The following is an 18,317-nucleotide window of genomic DNA, read 5'->3' as shown; positions in this document are numbered from 1 at the left end:
CACATATTTCTGCCCATTATTTCTAGTGGAGAAATTAGTTCATCTGTGTGATGAATGCCTTCGCAGTCTTTGGGGCTTTAAATGTTCTTGGATGGACAATGATATCTCAAATGGACACTCGCTAGTAGAATAATGTGTCACAGTAGCTTTGCTCGAGTTTCAGGATATCAAGTCTTAAAATGGAGCCAGTCTAAACATATATATAAAAAAAAAGAGTACAACTTGGTATCTGCACCGATGGGTTCATGTGTGTTTCAGTGGTACCATATTAACACATAATCCTTAATGTCCCCAAGTTTGCTTTTTGTACAAACCCAAGGCAACATGTAATAATCCACAAAAAACATCCACAAGAGCTAATTTTTAACCCAGTAAGCTTTGATAAACACGGTGGTTTCGTCAGCTCAGTCGCGGAAAAATCGTCCGGCAGCAGTATTTTTTATTTTTTTTGTTGGATATAGCAGCAATGGATGCAGACGTCTGGTGACTAAAGTAAACACGCAGGTTTTAACATAGTTCCCGTGACTTCCCAAAAATAATTTTAACTATTCTATTCCTATAACATTTTGGGACACGTACACACATTTTAAAAGCTGTGACAGCATTATTCACTGTGAATGGAATCTGTCATTTCACCTGGCGCTGCGCGCTGAGCTACATAAAAGGCACCAGGTGGTGGAAATTTGAGGAAAGCTTTGTGGTAATTTACTTAGACAAAATAAGAGACAACCGAAACAACGCTATGGCTATGTCAGAAGATCCGGGAGGGTGTAGTCTGAGCTAAGTAGCGAGTACATGATTTATGTGTAAAGTATCAGCTGTACATTCTCTACTGTTAGATTTTTTTCAGCAGAAATGTATTTAATCTGAATGGATTTAACGTGTCACCTGTTCAGGCTATTTTACCAAAAAGAGAAACTTTGAATGAATGTTCATGTGCTTACAACCAACCTACTCAAGAGTGTTAGTGTTATCACATCATGAAGCTTGCGTGGACTACGTCCTGCTGAGAAATAATGATCATGTGTAACTGGGTGTGAGTTTCTAATTTGGAGAAAATAATTTGTTTGGGTGGGTGGATGAGTAATGCATGCACGCATGGATTTCGGATGGCCTCAGTGCAGATCGGCACATCACTACGTGGTACAACTCTCAGCTAAGTTTTGAATGTTTGCAAGCTAATTTGCGCAAGCTACAGATGATGGGATGTTCATTTTAGTCAGGATTGGAAGTTTTGGGCAAAGTAACATTTTTGACCTGATAATGGGAGAAGAGACAACAACTGATCCTAACTTTATAGCGATCCACCAATACCTGTTGATATATTTCACAAGATGAATGGGTAACACTGGGCAACATAGGGAAATGGCATAGCAATCCATGCAGTGGTTGCAGAAATATTTCTCTAAGGGACCAAAAACATCAACTTGCTGCTAGCCAAAGAGGAACAATCAGGGCATTGTCCTCAGCGGGTCGTGCCCTCTTGGAGCCAAGATAACTTTAAAAGAGATGATTCAGTGTGTGAACCAAAGTGGCAGACTGACCAACTCATGGGACCGGCTGACATTGCCATCCCTCGAAGTTAACAAGAATTTATCGTCCATCCTAAACTACACGTCATTTAGCCCAACTTGGCAATGCTAGCCCAGACCCACAGTAGACAGGATGTAACTGAGACATGCAACATTTTTGGAGTGGTCCTGAACAGATAGTAAATGGAAAATCAGCGCAGTAGGTTACACCATGTTATACTGAATCACTACTACACACAAGATTTTCTGCACCAACCAATATCACAACTCCAGTGACTCCATAGTGAGTTGATTGGGCCGTAATGCGCGACAGTGCTCCAAGTGGACAATTTGAGGCAGCGCTCCAAAACTTGCTGTGCTCTCCATTGTTTATTTATCAGTCAGGCCTTGAATTATGGTGTGCTAGCAGTGAGGAATTTTAGACTGGACTACGGTCGCTGCAGGCCCCTTGGCATACACTGTACACTGAGAGGGAATCATTTATATTCTACTCCAGAGGTAACAGAAGAACATGAGATTGGGAAACAGCTCAAACACCACTCTGCTTGTGAGGCTTAAGGCAGAGAAAAAAGTCAAGCTGTTTTTTTTTTTTTTTTTCCTGGTGTGGTGCAAAGCACATTCAAGCAAGTTCTGTTTTTCTTTTCTGTTTTTCTTTATTATTATTATTCTTTTTTTTTGGTACTTCCGACTAACACTTCGTGTAACATGTGCCGTGTTAACGTGTGTCTTCGTGGTTTTCAGGCTGATGATGTATGGCTCGGCGGAGGTGTGATGGAATGCTGGGATCGGTGTCATTTTCATGAGCCATAAAATCTGAAATTAAGCTACACGATAAATGCTAAAGGTGCTGCATTTCAACCTGCAATGGAAAAGCCTTCAGGGCATTTTAAGGCACCGAGTTAATTGCAAATGTATTCTTTGGCAAAAACATCAGCTAACTTTCCCCCCTCCCACACGCCTTTACTTTTTTCTCCCTCTCTCCCACAGTTGCGAATTAATAAAGGATAGCTGGCCTTGATTAAAAGGTCTCAGCTATACTGTGTTGCTCCGTGGTAGCACACCTCCCCTGCACTAGCCTTTCACATGGGTGGACCTGCATGTTAGAAGTGCTCTAATGATTCTGGAGCTTGCCATTCGAGGGCCACCCATCCATCATAGTGGTAAGGCCAGCGGCTTTATTATAATACAGAGGACAGACATGCTCCGAGGCTATGTGGGACACAATAGAGGTCTTTCAACAGACCTATAAATACATGATCTGTCAGAGTTGCTGTCCTCGGGGCGCTCTCAGCCAGGCTCTAGCCCTCCGGTCGGCCATCACTTATGCTAAGATATGCGCCGGGCCCCGGGGCTAAGGCTAAGGCTCAGTTCATTTCAGCCCCTCATCAACCACCACATTCTACCTCCAGCCACGAGAATAAATAAGAACAAGATGAAAAAAAAAAGTGATTCATTGTGATGGAGAGCAAAACCTTAACAAAACAAACAAATCGGGGGAGTGAAAATAAACAGCGATAGCCTATTATTGACTCTTTGGCAGCAGCTGCATCTGGAAAGCTGTTGCTGATACAAATACAGGGGGAGTTTGATCCAACAACAAATATGAGGAATAAACTGACCATGAGGGTTACATGTTGGGACACTCGCTTTATTAAATCGCCGCTGTGGTATATTAAAAACAAACACCGCACTTGCAAGTGCGTGCAGTGATAAAAGAAGTGTCAGATGGATATGTGTCACTTAGAGGCAGAAGTGGAACATCACTGTCTGCCTTCAGCTCTTCCTCCAAAATTATGATCTGTACGTATATTTTAAGTGATATATGCAGCTCCTCCTCCTCCTCCTGCTCCTCATCTTATCTCAGGTGAGAATCTTTCTTTTTTTTCACTGTTGCCTCCGAGCCAAGATCAGCAATCTGGGAGTTGGGTGTGTTCTTTTGGAGATTAGTGAGGATGGAGGCTGTTGCATGTTAGAATAATAAACAGGTGAACATTTTAACTCTGCATAATTCTCTATCTCGGCGCCACCTTAATGTATTAAAATCATATTCTTCCTCGGGGCAGAAAACCAGCAGCAGATTATGTCCAGGGCACGGTGAGTGGAAACCCAATGACAAATCCCACCACTCTCACAACAATGATCACCTGGGAAGGAGGCTGCTATTTATCATGCTTTTCACCAAATCTTGGCATTTAAAGATGTGATTCGAGCTGTTTAAATTGTGAGTATTACTAAAAGTGTCTGGTGGTGCGGTAATGCCATGTTTACACTGGGACACACTTCACTGTATCTGCAAATAACACCCTTCTCCAAACACATGTTCGCGTGCGCGACCCCCCCCCCAAGTTTTTCCTGTTCCCATATCCAGAGCACTCCACAAGCCCCCTCTTTGACTTCTCCAAGGGTTATTCCAGTCCCCTTGACACCCAAGCCAGGTAGAGGGTAGTGTGTATAATGGCTGGTGTTCTCAGCTTTAGATTTTTGTAGCCCCCTCTGTCCTTAACACACACACACATGAACACAACAAGGCCCCCTGCACCAGCCTCATCCACCCTCGAGCACTCCCTCCGCAACTCACTCTTCTTCTTCTTCTTCTTCTTCCCCGAGATCTCTCTTTGCCACAGCTGCTGCCTCCTGGCCTCACCCAGAGCCTTCAGGAGGCTTCCCAGCTCCCTCTCCTTTCCCCTGCAGCCAAGAAGGAAAAGCAGGCAAAGAAGGAAAATAAAACTTCAGGCACACCACGCAAGGCCATCTGGGTAATCTTGTTCAAAAGGCTCGAGGTGATAGCTGCAATTTACACAGGCAAAAAAAAAAAAAAAAAAAAAGAAAAAGAAAGAAAAAAAGAAGAGACCTCATTTCCATACCTACCAGCCTCAAGGAGATGAAATTGAATAAACTAAGAATTAGAAAAGAATTACAGTAAAACCAATACGGAATATTCAACATTAGTTCATTTTGTCCTTGTAACACCCCCCCTCTTCACACACACACACACACACACACACACACACAGAGAGACACACACGCGTCTTCTGATTTCTTAAGAAAGAGAACAGTTGGGCTGACATGAAGGTGCCATTGACAACGAAACAGAACCGCACAAGTGTACGCACACACCAGCACGGCTCCCCACAAGTACACACTCAGGCGCACACAGCCGAAGGGAGAAACAATATTTGTGATGAAAGCAAATCAAACTGAAATCCAACATGTTAAAGTCAAGTTGATTAGTGTGAAAATGTAAAAGCATCTTCAACTGGCATATCCCACAGTCATAAAGATATGTTAATTTGCAACTTAATGGCTGAAAGCGTCATTTTGCTTATATAAACCTTGAAACATGCTGCATTTCCAAAATGTGCCTTAATTTAATGAAGTAAACACCACCACAAAACAATAAATGCCCCAATTAAAGAACAGGCATGAAGAGAAGTGTCTATTTCCCATTTTCGCCCCTGCAGACACATGTACCCGAGCGTGTCTGTGCATTTACCCACACGCGGGAAGCATATGCATCGTGTGGCGCTCATAAACATGATGGCTTCGCGTTTCGCATTAGCATATGCACGGTGTTGTTTAAGATGTAGGTTATCTGATGTGAGATCCAGGCTACGTGTTTATGGCGATATCAGTGAGCATGCATGTACGTACGTGTGGGAGCGTCTGCTGGCAGTACAAGTGAGTGTGTGTGTGCTTGCATGCCTCAGAATGTCTGAAAGTGTACAGCTACGACGGCATGGTGTTACTGTATAATTAGTGCATAATATAGTCAAGGGTTACCATTCATAATTGCATGCATGTTACCAGAACATATTGTGCATTAGAGGCAGGATGTGCCTTCCTCTATTCTTCCTTCCTTCTTTTCCTGCTCCTGTGTCTGTATGTCATCTGGCCTGCTTCGCACCCCTGGAGGGCATATCCCATCAGGCTTGCTGTGCTCCAATGTGTCCCGACAGACCTGATGTGATCTGAGTGGCTGACGGGTTTGTCCCTGCTGCCCGCTGTCTTTTCACTTCCCTGCTTTGCTCACACATGTGCCTAAGAAACACACAACCTGATGCAGGCTGACTGGAGTTTGCACCTCCCGTGGAAAGCTCCCAAATCAGTGCATGTGCAATTATCTGCCGCATGTGCATGCACCAAAAATGTTTGCAGCGTTGCACGGCAATAATCTCGAGTTTAATCTCGAGTTTTCTGCTGCACCGTGCATAATTCATCGTGTTTCACTTCTACTTTTAGTATCCATTTGAATGTGTGCATAAATGTGAACGTTCAATTATGAAACCCCGTTGGAGAGAAACAATGCCCTCTTGGTTCAGTAGCCATCTTACACACACACACATGAAGAAGCCTGAGGGGATGCAGAAAGAGTGGGGGTTGGATACCATGAGACTAGGGCATCAAACTGGGGCTTAGAGACAGAGATATACCAACTGGAACCTTATACCTACAGGGTGTGTGTCTGTATGTGTGTGTGTGTGTGTCTGCTCGCGTCCTCGTGTTAACACAAACTCACACATATGGAGGAAGCAAGTGTCATACTGAGGAAGGGAGAATGCTACATAGGGGGAATACAGTTTGTGGAGGCTCTGTGTGTGTATGTGTGTTTGAATATAATCTAATTGCTTACTAGTGGAGGACAAAATTGTTTTGCCTGCAGGTATAAGTATGGGTGGTGCTGATGAGAACCGGTCTGATATCTCAATCCGCCAATCAGCTATGCTGGGCCACCCCACAGCTTACCTCCTAAAATCCTTCATGTACTGACACTGTATGCATGAACATACCATTGCTGCTCATAAAATGTTCTTATTTGTTCCAGATCTTTCCTTAAAACATACAATAAACAAGAGTATGGTTTAAAGTCTCCAGGCGGCAGCAACAGGGAGCATCGGGCTTTTAGCATTCAATTAAAAAAATAAAGATCAAGGGGACTTTTATTGATATTTTTCTGCACACTTCAGCCACAGTGCTATTATGCCCCAAGTTCAAAGAAATGTTTTTTCTGATCAGTGATTAACTACTGTTAGATCGCCTCCAGGTGCTCGACACACCCTTGTGTGTCTTGTGGCTAAAATGAGCCACAACATGAAGGAACTGACTGCAGAAATTGCTCAGGGAGGATGCTGACGAGGCAACGTCATTATCGTGCTCGTGTCCATTCAAGCACAACTGAGTATGTGCTTGAACTCAAGGTAAAGGTCTGACAGGACAGGTGCTTTCAATCACTAATTTGCTCTCAGTGACTGCCATCGCTAGACGTGATGGATCGCTTGCTTACTTTTACTGTAGAGCTCTAACTTTTTCCACTTGAATAATACTGCAGCTGTACTGCTTTAAGATGACACATAAACTTGGCCATTTCTGACATGATGTTTTGACACTGTCAACTTGGAAAATTCTTCCTTCAAAAGCCCAGGGACATAGCCGCCATTTTGGGGGGGCACATGTGACCCTTGCGCTGTTTGCGATCATTCTAACTGACTCGTCGACGGGAGGGGAGGGGGCTGCAAGAGGCCAGGCAGGTCAGGAGTCACTCAAGTCTCGTGACGACCCGAGGGCATTGTTGTGGGGGGACAGGGAGACCAAGAAGCAGAGCTGTGGTGTAGCTGCAAGCCCACGGGTGAAAAAGAGGTCAGTGGCCACAGGAAGCGGTGTAAAAGTGCCCTGAGCTACTGCTCTTAATGAGAGCACATCCCCTGAGGTGCATATCCCAGCAGCCTAACTGCCACATGAAAAACTCCAATCTATATTGAGTGCTGCAGGCACAAGAGAGCAGCCATTTTCATGGTCCATTCCCTAAGCCAGGAGCCATCTTGTGAGGTAAACAAACCCAAGTACAAAGATGTTTACCTTAGTATGAGGCCAGTGTTTCCATCATTCATACATCGCTCTACCCAAGTCTTACGGTTTGTTTGGTTTCAAAGACCTTGACTGCGCAAGTCTCGAAAGGAGCTTCCTCCAAAGCATTGTAAATTGATTTATTAATAAAGTTTATGTGCTGCTCCAGAGCAGAGGCTAATAAAACAGGAGCCCTATTGGGTAAGTGGGAGAAATACATTTGAAAATAAACTTTGAGCAACTCATTAGATTAAGAAAATTATAAGAATAATAACCCTGAGCACCGCCTGCGGAGGGAAATCTCATTAACAGGTTTTTCGATTCCTCCTTTCAATACATTTGTTAAAAGTGCCAGAGAGTGTTCAATTATCACCCGCCCTCTCACCTCCAAGACATCGGGTGACAAAAACCCCAGAGAAACCTGCAGGGCCAGGGCGGGGCCACGCACACCAGAACAAACACATACACACACATACACAGACAGACAGACACACACACACACACACACACACACACACGTACACAGTTTCTTTTCATTCTCCCCTGAGTAATGGGCTTTTTGACCATTTGTTTAATACGGTCAACAAACAAGAAAAGAGCTGGAGGGCTACTCAGGCAATGCAGTTGCACTCTTGATTGAGCATGAGCACAAGAACGACATGTATCCTCTCAAGTCTGTACATGTCCAAGTGTTCATAGCCAAAAAAGAAAGCTTTGCCTTTTGAGTGTTAAATACAGTATGTATTATATTATAAAGAAATCCTTTCATTCCCTGGGTTTTATAAAAGCAACCAAGAGCCCCACCCAAGTTTCTTTCTTTCATCTGTTTCCAATCTTCTTACTGGCCTTTGGGCTATATCCTTGAGGCAAGAGGTTTGCAAGGCTATATTTGTTCTGGAACCATTTACTGTGCCCTCCTCCTTTTCAAGGAATGGCAGAGTGCCTGAGGCGGGTGCAACACAGCCTACCTGGAGTGCTGTGTCTCCACCCAACCCCCATCTGGTGGTAGTCACCAACACTGCAGCATTAGTTTGTGCCTCAAAGGCCTCCAACTACAATGACTGCTTGGAAAGACATCCCAATCTGGAGACCAATAGTGAATAATTTCAGCTTCTGAACACCCCTTTGTCTTTACTAAGCAGAGGGGGTGGATTCAAGGCATATGGAGCCAATTGAAAGCGAGGCCACAGTGCCCAACACCATTTACAAGTTAGATTTTTATTATTTTTTTCAAAAGCAGGAATAAGTTGCTGAAAGTTGAAGTGTATGCTGCAAGTGCACACTGTACACATGCCATGTTTATTTCTGGTACCAGCTAAGAGTTAGCGTCACTGCAGCGACACCTGGAGCTAATAGCTCTCGCCAGCTAATATGCCTTAAAATAACCTTTACAAACCATGCAAAGAAGGCGTAAAATGGACTTGTAATCATAATAACTAAGACAGCTAAGTAGCTTCCTAATTAAAAAATAAGATTTAAGTTGAGCCACATGTGGTTAGGCTGCCTGCGAGTGCCAAATTCGGAAGATTTAGCACAGGCTAAAAACTGCTTGCTGGATAAGAAATTCAGTAAAAACCTACATTGTTTCTACCTATGCTTTAACATATATTTCTCACTATATGTATAAATAAGAGGATGTATTCAGCTTTTGCCTCACAAAAATGGCTGTTGTTGAGTGTGTAGACGTACATATGGAGCCTGTTACAGGGTTTAGGACCTGTGGTGGTTCCAAAGCTGCCAAGGGCAGGCCGACTGTTTTGTCCTCAGGTAACATTTCAATTGTAACAAAAGGATGCAAGCAAAATCCAAAACCGCCAGAATGCTCCTAGAAGGAACAATGGGATTAAAATAACACATTGTAATGTATACAAAGGTGTAAGATGATATTTACACACAGTGTTACGTAGAGAGGGAGAATGATTTTTAGATAGAGAAAAGGTAAATATATGCATTAAAATACACTCTCTAAGTTAGAGGCAAGAGAGAAGTCATTTCTTTCCTAGCCCTCTAGCTGCAAACCTGGCATCATTCAGTTCCATTTCTGCGTTGCCTACGCAATTGTTCAAACAGCAGCACATGCTTGGCTTCATTCTTGGCTTCATTTTATTTTCAATGGACTGACACTTGCCGTGACAGAGGAAAAAGGAATAAGTTAAAGAAAAAAAATCAATTCTTTGAAAATGGGTTTTCATCAGAGCTACACAATGTTTGATGTTGCTCTGTGTCAAAGAACAACAGCACATGCTGGCACTGTGCCACTGATGCGAAGACTCTATGATCAGAAAACTACAGTCGGAGCTGCAGTGACAATGGTTTCAGGTCAGCGATGCCAGTCCAACCTCTGCCTCAGCACAAAAAGATCAACTCTTAACCTGCAGACGTAGATAACATCCATAATAGGCCTTTGACAAGTAAAATGACACTGTTCTATGCAATATTAGTTCCATTTTTCCAAGCTACTAGTGGGACATTTAAACTAGAACACTTCCTAAAGTTACCAGATTGGAAAGTCAAGTGAATCTTAACATCCCCAAAAGCAAAATCAAAGATGTCTGCTCCATGCATCATCAGTAAAGCTATAGCAATATATTGTTTTTTCAACAATTCTGTTTATTTGTGTGCCATTAAATCCATTGTAACCCATCCTATTTTAATCTGTAACACTATTGCTACCGTGTTAGCCCTGCAGTAGACTGGCGACCTGTCCAGGGTGTACCCCGCTCTGTCACCCAGTGACAGCTGGGAAAGGCTCCAGCACCCCCCGTGACCTTTCACAGGACAAGCGGTTACAGAAGATGAATGAATGAATATTGCTACCGTGTTCGTATGCGCAAGATAACACATAATGCCTTATGTACTGGTAATGTTCACAATGGCTAACTCACCAAGGGAGAAAAAGCCAGTGTAGTCTACCTAGGTTTTCCAACATTTGGTAATGAAACAGTGTCAACTTAGATAGGACTTAATTCAGAGCTCTGACTCTGGAGGTTAATGGGACACATCATAAGTTTCCCTGTAAATCATTACAGCGAGCCAGCTGGCCACCATGTACAAGCAGAAGTTAAATTGCATTCAGCCATCATTAATTTCCTTATCTAAACAGCATTCTCTTGTGGCTTTAACGACCTAATAAGTGGATGATTTTGCTAAGGTTGTGACATGTTTGTTGATGTTTCCAAAAATGGTGGAAGTGAATGGTATGTTACAGTACTAATTTTAGTCGTTCAGAGTTTTATTATTCATCTGAACGAAAGGTCGATATCCCCAGCGGCCTCACCCGTTCATTAAGCCTTTGCTTTCTGTGCTTTAAGTCGCCAGGTTGCTAGCTAATCGATTTTTCGGCAGTGGCTTCCAGACTTCCCGAGCAGCGATGTCCTCACAACTCACAGCTGACGTTACAACTTAAACGCCGAATCATTTTGTGCACACAACTTCCCATGTCCTCACGGCGAGCTCACCGGCTCCATTTGTAGGCGGCGAAAATGTCTCCGTGAAAAAGGTTTCCCTACGGGTAAAGAGAGAACATTAGAGTGACAGTTATTTTATTGAAGTAGGAAAACAAAGAGAACAGCAACGTCAGTGTCAATGGCCAACACCTACATTGGAGAATCTGAGTGAATTACATGCCGTTATGTGTGTAACTAAGAAAAAAACATTATTGCCCTGTTTCTGGTACTCACAAGCAACTTTCCCTTTCTAAATATACAGATGTGTTGCACAGAAAATATTCAAAAAGAATAGAGGCCAAATGGTGCATACATGATAGACTGTAGACCAAAAACATGCAAGCATACATCCACACACACACGCACACATCCACCCACACACACACACACACACACACACACACACACAGTCAAAGTTTTAGTGCTTTAGTTTTGATTCAGCTCTTCATTAGCCACAGGGCCCGACTCCGGTTAGCTCCAGTATTAGGCTCAATTAGAACAAGATCCAATTAGAGGGCTCCTTTCCCCTGGGGCAAGGAGAGGCAGGAAATGGAGACTGAGAAATGTATAAGTCGACAACATGCGGACACAGCCAACATAAACAAACTTACTTTGTTGATCTCTGCTGTTGCTACGCAGGAGTCCTCTGGGAGTTAAAGCCCTGCTAGTCTAAGCTATGAGATAAAACAAAATAAAAAAAAAAAAAAAAAAAAAAAGCCCCGCAGCAAAACATGAACTCTGTGAACACAAGGGCTCCGACACCATGAAGGGAACGTCTGGGCCCAGAAAATGAAAAGCCCACAGGCGTTTTCCATTTACAGCTAAAAATCCAGCACTAGCTTCTAGCCAGGGTTAGTATCAGACTCTCAAAATGAACACTTACACTACGGGGGGAACAAATGAGTAGCTTTCTATTGTCGCTCTATTAAATCTGTCGGTTAATAGACATATACCTTACTGCTGACAGAAATCAATACTGTACAATGAGATAAAGGGCAGGGAAGGAGTGAGGAATAAAAGGCATAACTGGGGAAAGAAAGAAAGAATCAAAGAAAAAGAAAGAAAGAAAGGGAAGACAAAGATCCAACGGTGGGATTTTAAGCGTAGTATTTCTGTCCTCCTATCCGTATGGTTAGAGGTGGTGGTGGCGGCAATGTTGTGCGAGCTGTTTGGGCTTGCCCTTGCCTCGGGCCTCTAGTGTTCCTCCCCGAGGCGCCGTGCGAGGGAAATGGTGTGTGGTGCGAGGGTAAACCTTGACCTGCCTGCCAGGAGGCTGCACACGGAATGAAATGAGCACAAACAAAGCGGGGGAAGCGAGGAGGAGGAGGAGGAGGAGGAAGAGGAGGGGTGTCAGGCAGTCAGCAGTGGAGGAGGTATATGGCTTCACTTGTATCACCGCTACACCTTCTTTTTTTTTTTTTTTTCTCTCTCCCGCCGTCTGATCTGACACTGAGTGGCAGGATACACATCCCACATCCAAGACGGGACACACGCATCTAGCTGATTGGGAGTTCTCAGGTGTTGTGGGCGGCATCCTGGGTACACACGGCGAAGACGGGATGTGAAATGCCGCATCTTCCCTTCATGCTCTGCCAACTTGTGTTTCAGGGAAAGATGGAAATCCCATTATGTCACATGCTTAACTTGGCCCCACAAACTCTGAAACTCATTTGTGAAATTGGGTTCAGGTCTTAATGAGTTGCAGAGTGGTTTTGGTCTCGTACGTCTGCGGAGAATATATTTGTTGAGACACCGCAGAACGCGTGGCTATGCTTCAGCCCCGATTTAAAGTTCACTCGCAGCCGACTCGCGACGTAAAGTTGCAGGTCTATTCTGTTCTAAGTCCTACAGTAGGTGCTGTACTTGAGGATTTTGCTCGTCTCTATCCAGTGAGGATTAAATAAATGTAAAAGGTATAATCACTCCAAAAACAGCATGTTGACAGAAGTGCGTGCGCCACATCGCCCTGCTTACCTGTGAAAAGCCCAGTGAAATCCATTACATACTTTAGAGACGACTCATGAATGGAATAATTAGCACAGCATGCTTTCCGCCCGGCTGGAAGTCTCTCTCGATAATGAACAAAGGAAAGGAAATTAGCTTTTGTCTCATAAAGTCACAACTTCAAAGATCCCTGCCATTGCATTAATACAGCCATAGCCTGCAGCAGCATGGAGGAGAATAAAATAAGCACTCTCGCTCAGACCCTATTCCTATCAAGGTCTTTCTCAGGACAAATACCAGGAGTTTGGCTCTGATAGACCACACGCACGCACAGGACCGGGGGAGGAATTAGCAGCGAGAAAGGGAGTATGCAGATCTTCAGGTGTAGCGCTATTTCAGTGTGCTATCCGACCGTGCAGCTGGATGTACACTTAATCACATCAGGTCAACACGTCGCGGCCCAGGGCTTCCCCAGCTGTGGCCCGGGCGACCTGCGATGGCTGTCTCGCCTAACTGCTGTTCCAGTGAGCTGCCCCCAGGAGTGTGAGTGGTACACTGATCTGGTGCTGGGTCATCTGGCCTGGCGCTACTACATTACAGCGCATTAACAAAAGGCCTAAACAGCCCCGTGTTCGTGGCAGACCTGATGCAATTGATGGTGACGGATACATTTTAGGTCAGAAATGGACTCAATACGAGGGAGGGTTTTTTTGCCTCATCTGTGTCAAATGAACGCTCGATGTGAGCGGAGATTTTGTTTGGTTAGGACTCAGATTTTTGTATTCTCATGATCGTTAGCAGCATTTATTTTGTTTTTTTCCGAAACAGTTGTTATCTCAGAACTAAAGGAAGCAGCACTGACGACCAGGGCGAGGCGAGTATTGTCCAAGGCACTCTCTGTTCGCCTATCTGCTCCTTTATCTGCCAGGATCAGTTGTTAGTGCTGGCAGTTTTCCTCTCCTGTCCTCTGGAGAGAGGTGGCTCTCAGCTGGAGAGAGGCGCCAGAGGCTATGCACTGTCTCCATTGTGTGGAGAGACACACCGAGGCATTGAGAGACTCGGTGCAGGTGCAGAGAAGAGGAGTGAGAGGGAACACACCTGAGGGGGCTGGGTTTTTTTTTTTTTTTTGTGTGTGTTGTTGGTTTTTTTTTTTTTCCTCACAAAAGTCAGGCTTGTTTTTTGAGGGACCTTTTTAGTGCAGGGACATTTGTCGTCGGGAGGACTTATTTACTGGAGGGAGAGAGAAAGGGGCTCTCAGTTAGAAGGCTTCCTCTCTGATTGCCAGAGATATTTGGTTGCAGATGCAGGCTGCCAGAATAAATCTAACTTTGAGGACACAATGCTGGCCTGTGCTATGGCTGCTGCTTAAACAATCTTGGGAGTTTAATTACACGAAGCTGCCCTTAGTTTGAATGCAGGGTAGGATGAGGTATGAAACCAGTCCCCATGTGAGGTCATACTCTCTACTTCACTCAACGGGGGGTGTCTTGTCTTCCCATACAGTCAGGACACAACAACCTAAAGCTGATAACCTCATCTCAGACTGGGAGGTTTCCTGTGAAAGTGATCCTTTTGCTAACTGTTTGTTTAAAAACTGACAGGCTACAAGAGTCTCAGTGACAGCATCTATTCATCTCAGGGTGTCAGTTGGAGAGAAGAAAAAAAAATAAAGGGAACGAGGGAGGGATGAAGACACGGGGAGAGAGCAGGCGCGTGAAGAGACACGGCGAGAGAAAGCCCACAAATGGGAGGTTGGTGTGCTTTAACAATAGGTGAGATTTACCTTTGAATCATCTTTAGATCACCCTGGTAGCAATTTTAGAAACCCATCTGGCGAGCGACCGAACGAGTGCTGATGTTTTCATCGCGTTGGTTTTAATTATATGTCTCACTCAGCACAGTCTTCCTTCTACTCGGCTAATTTAGATTGAGATCCTTCCAGGCTTTCCCCTATCTTTCATTTCCCTCCCCTTCTTCTCTCCTCTCTGCATCCCATCAGCCCCTTTGTAGAAAAAAAAAAGAGGAAGGAAAAAAAAAAAAACCTTCATGTCTGTGACTTTCTTGCCCTCCAGCGCATGAAGCCCTCTTTTATTTTGATCATCGCAGCACAATGGATTCATGCCATTCTGGCAACTTTATTCAGTATCAGCCCAAATTTACATACTGCTTAACAAGTTTGTGCGTGACTGTTGATGCCTCTGATCAAAGTGCTTTTGGAAATCTTTCTCATCTGATTTTTTCCCCGTCCTTCATTTCAAATGCATGCTGCAGACAGGCATCTTTAACTCAGGGGCAAAGAAAGGTAACCTTAGTGCTGCACAAGCCCAAATGTCATCCAACAAGGAGGGCTCATGTCCTGGGGATAAAGATAATGTAATCTAAGCAGTATACAGTGTGTGACTGTGTGTCTTTGAGTGTGTGTATCTGCGCTAGCCTCTGTGTTTGTTGGAGGCTTGGGTTCGGGGGCATAGGGAGACAGGGGATGACAAAAGTCAAAGCAGTCATGTGTCATTTTCGGTGCTGAAGGGCTGGGACCTGCCTCCAGGGCTGTCCTCTCTGTCAGACGCACTCAGATATCTGCGCTGAACTCTCTCGCTGTCTCTTTCTTTTGCTCTCTCCATCCTTCCCTCTGTCTTTATCCGAAGCACGCGCAAATATGCAGCTGCACGTTCTTTCCCCGACGCACGGCAATTCTGTTCTCCAAGAGGCGTACAGTAACAAGGTGGAACAACAGTTTTGTAAACCAGAGACCGTGTCAAACATACGAGTTTTAAATGACGAACATCTGCTTTATATACACAATATGCAGTGAGTCAGTCTGTATTTCCACATTACTCCGTCTGGACCGCATCTGCCAAAGGAACAAGACCGGAAGGGACGTGATTCGTACATATGCCGGTGATACAACGTGCACGAAGACAAGGGTGGGGAATATTTTGACCAGCCAAGATCGGGCTGTTAATTTAAGATATCAGAGGCCACACTACAAACCAATGGGCCATAAAATTCCCATGAGGCGAGAGGAGGAGGAGGCTTCACGGAAAACTGCAACCCACTGCAGGAGCCCAGTGGCAGCCTCCATTTACAATAACCCAGGACATTTGTAAACGTGTGTGGCTACCAGAGGAAACGACAAGAATTGAAAACATTAAGTAACCGAGAGAGAAAAATGGATTCAAAAATACAATGAAAAGAGGGTGTGGGTGGAAAGAGTGGAATCGTGGGAATGCAAGATTGCACCTCCCTCAGGCAATCGAATTATCCTATGGGCCGATGGTTCCTCCTTATGCGTCGGCTGACATTTTCCTGTAACCCCATCCCGAGTAATGCTATGTGATGTGTGTGACTGGCTTCTGCCACGGCCCTGAGAGGCCACGGAGCCCGGGGGCCATTTGCTTTTGGCCCGCAGCATCCCGGGAATTGTTTATTTTAGCTCTGTCTGCTCCTTTTTTTTCTCCTCCGTTCCCCTCTCATTTTGCTCTCCTCGTCTCTCCTGCTTTCTCTGCTTCCCCTTTCTCCCCCGTCTCGCCCAGTGGTGTCTACTTTCAATTAGAGGGGGACGCACTTGTATTCTTCGGCGAGACAAAACCACTGACAGGTGACTCTTGAGGGGTAACTCGAAACCGCGCCTTTAGTATCTCCACACAAACTGTTAGTATTACGCCACTTTTCAGGGGACACAAAGGTAACGAGGAGGATGGCGGTATCTGTTACTCAGCTGTGTGCGTTGCCCCGCGTGATGCTGATAAGAGCGCAGGGTGCATTCAAGAACAGCTGAAAATCAATGTGGGCTGTGCATGTATGCAAAAGAGAGAGAGGGAGAGAGGGAGAGGAAAGAGATTTAAGGACAGAGGAGATAAGATGTGTGATATGAGATAATACAATGATATTCAAAATATAACCCTGGAGCTAGAAGTTAAAAGAGAACATTAAAAGAAAACATATTTGGATTACTTATGGATATGTAAGCCAGTGCATCAATGTGCCTAAACTTTACTTCATACTGATGCAAAGCACTAAAGGGCATAAGTGGAGGCAGGCTAATCCGCTATACACAAATAGTGTATGTGTGTAACTGTCGACATGTGACAAGTAGAAAAGGGACAGTGTTGAGAGCGTAGCCTTTTATGACCCAACACACTTTGACAGCTTGGCCATCGCTTGAGGACACAAGCAATGTGGCTTTTTCATCTGACAATTTTAAGCAAAAACAACTCTCCCTCGATGGATCGGCTTGTTCAGAGAGAGCCTTTGTGGCTGTGCGCTAAAGTACAGAGACAAAAAAACAAAAAAAAAACATGTCAGCGGCCAGTAGATTCTGCTCGATGTTAGCTAGAGGAGCCATACTGTCAATCTGTAGGACAAAAAGTGAGAGGAAAGTGTAAGCGATATGATGTGAAATGCTTCTATGCAACACTGCGCTCTGCTGGCGGAGGAGGCGATGGCACAGTGAGTTGTGAAGCAGAGGGAAAGAGAGAGAGACGGTCTTTACAGAGGACTAACCTTAGTTCTCCAGGGATGCAAATGTCTGTGTGCTTCTACCCTTGAAGCAGTTGCCTTATTTGGACCTAAGGACATTTTGCACTGGCAAATTTTAAACATCCCAGGAGGGGCATACTTTGAAATACAGCCACGGGGGTGGCACATTAGAATGACAAAAATATAGATCCTCTAAGGGAAATCTGCCTGTGACTGGGAAATCATGCGAGAGAGAGAATGGTACCGCGTATCACTGGAAAAGGGTCAGACTACTGATGCTGGCTGCAACCAAATACTTAAATAAGATCCAGTGTTTTTTCCCGGCTTTTATATTACCTCCGACACACTTCGCCTAAAGAGCATGCGCATGCCAGATAAAGAGATGTTTTTATATATAAATATACATAAATATCTGTTCACATTAATATAGTTTGCTATGTGTATGTGCAGCTGGCCTGTGAGGTTCGTGTGTGTGTGTGTGTGCATACAAACAATGCGCACTGCCGACAGCCCCGCAGCAGTGTGCATTCTTGCTCGGAGAGTACATGTCCTCGGGCCTCCTTCCTCCATCAATGACCTCTGGTGAAGCCATTATTTTCTGCATTAATGATGAGCAGCAGCAAGCGATGAGAGAGATGGACTTTGTCCTGAGGCACCGTACCACTGATTATGGGCAACAACAATGCCAGCGAAAAAAGAAAAAAAAAAAAAAAAGGCAAGAAAAGAAAGGAAAAGTCTTCCCACAAGCAGTTCAGAAGACTACGAGTCTTAACAGCAACGCGGAATAAGCTGCTCTTGCTTTATTGACAAGATGGATCAGATAACCTCTGTAGCTCAAGGATTACCCGGAATGAACTTTAAAAAAAAAAGAAGTTTACCTAGAGCTTGTTTTGTCACCCAGTAGATTGGTTTCACCTTTGGTTTCATAGTAATATCAAATTCCAACTTGTAACACGTAAGCCAATTAGCGTTTGGATGGAAGTGGCTGAGAAAGACTTATGCAAAGCTCTTATTACTGTAGTCCTAGGATTTAATCATGTACAATGACTAATATCAGAGGCTTTATTGATCCTGA

This window comes from Chelon labrosus (genome assembly GCF_963514085.1).
Source record: "Chelon labrosus genome assembly, chromosome: 6".
In the NCBI taxonomy this organism is placed as follows: Eukaryota; Metazoa; Chordata; class Actinopteri; order Mugiliformes; family Mugilidae; genus Chelon; species Chelon labrosus.
Note: the sequence above shows the minus strand (reverse complement) of the source record.